The following is a 1,665-nucleotide window of genomic DNA, read 5'->3' as shown; positions in this document are numbered from 1 at the left end:
TGATTTCAAATTTCTGTTAAACCAATAAATTAGACATTAGGTAATATGTTTTTTCCCAGTGTTCATATTTCCTGTACATATATTCTGTGTTTTCCCTACTTACTGAACCTATCCTACAAAGATGTTTTTCGTCTACAAGTTACATGACTTGGCCATTGCTGTGTACACAAGTGCTTGGCACAGCCATACATAGCTGGGCAAGGAGGCGCCTGTTATAAAAATACACAAGTGGAACCTCGGCTGCAGAGACTCTGCTGCTCCTTCTCAAGGCATCACGTCATGCATTCCTTCTGTTTTCACTCATTTTCCAGCATTTTTTTTTTTTTTTGCCGCCAATGCTTTGCCCCTTGAACATGACTTATAAAAGACATGTAGTGTCAGCCAATTATGTTGGACTTTGATGGTCATAAATCAAGGCTGACCAATAAAAACGAAGACAGCCAAGTATAATGTTCGTGTGTGACTCCAACTGGATTGTAAATGAAGCCAGATGGGCTGGGAGAGTGCCACTGAACAGTGCTGGATCCCATCACTAAATGGCTGTGTGTGTTTTCCCCTCGTGCACAAATTACAGCATCACCTCATTCAGCGGCATAAATCAAAGCCCAAGCTGTGATATGTGCAGGGCATCTCTCCATCTCATTACTAAAATAAATTCTCTGGCAGCCTTGGATGTGTGAGCCCTGTTTGAATCGTTGATATTACTACAATCTGTACTTTTGTAGCTGCCTTTATTTTGGAGCAATTTTAAGGCCATTCATGTGATTTCAAGCAAGCTGAGACATGCTTGGAGATGAAACAGACAGTGGGAGTGTTCCCTCATTGGAGACCTCTGGACACTTATTGAGGAGGACGGACATATTTGGATTGGGAAGAGAGGAGAGGACAGAAGAAGAAGATGGGAGAAAAGTCAGGTAGAGGGCAGACAAAGAGAGTGAAAGCGATATCTGGTTTCTAAAAAGCACAATAGGTGGATTTGAACACTGATGAGGAAAAGGACCGGGAGTGACAGATATGATTCAACAAAGTATGTGGGCAAAACGACATGCAGGTGGACAGTGATGGAGTTATCTGTATGCATTTTGAGACAGACTTTCTGAGCTCTATATTTTCTAGGTGCACAATGATGACCTTCATTCATCTGCTTTGATGTCCATCGGAGAGCGAAGAAACTCCTCTGAGGACCTGGACTTCTCATTCAGGGGTAAGATAGACTTTAATCCTTTTAACTAAGATTTATTTTTATGCAGATGTTTCTTCATCATTCAAAATCCAAAACAAAATCAAGAGCAAAACACTATATGTGTAATATTTTTTCTCTTCTATGTTGCAGTGTGAAGAGAATATGGCACAAATGATGGCTCTGTGTGGATTTGGGGTATACGAAAAAGTTTTACATGTGGCAGTCATGAATTCTCGAGGTCAGGGAGACTCGGCCAAGCTAGGCAAGATCCCACACTTAACAGGATTTGACTACTTCATCAGAAACATCACAAGGGTTGAAAGATGGTCCTCTCTGCAGAGAATGAGTCATGGGAACGAGTGACTAGCCTGACCTGTTATGCTTTCTGCATTATCCTTTTCCAAGGGGAAACACTCTGAGACTGACACCTGATAAAAGGAAGTTTTCAGTTGATACTTTTGTCTGGCGTGTGAAATTGAAGG

General features: G+C 41.5%; 1 long non-coding RNA gene across 1 annotated transcript; it reads left to right on the top strand.

Annotated features, from left to right (window-relative positions):
* Positions 1 to 927: 927 nt before the first annotated feature.
* On the top strand, positions 928 to 1,378 carry LOC146549353 (uncharacterized). Its single transcript, XR_014890358.1, has 3 exons — positions 928 to 1,027; positions 1,117 to 1,204; positions 1,334 to 1,378. It is a non-coding gene; the product is annotated as an uncharacterized LOC146549353 (long non-coding RNA).
* The last annotated feature ends 287 nt before the right edge of the window (positions 1,379 to 1,665 follow it).

Source organism: Mchenga conophoros, linkage group LG22, assembly GCF_057382185.1.
Source record: "Mchenga conophoros isolate Kocher_MC1m ecotype Shallow Benthic linkage group LG22, M_conophoros_male_GT1.1, whole genome shotgun sequence".
Taxonomy (NCBI): domain Eukaryota; kingdom Metazoa; phylum Chordata; class Actinopteri; order Cichliformes; family Cichlidae; genus Mchenga; species Mchenga conophoros.
This window is presented reverse-complemented; position numbering and strand designations above follow the sequence as displayed.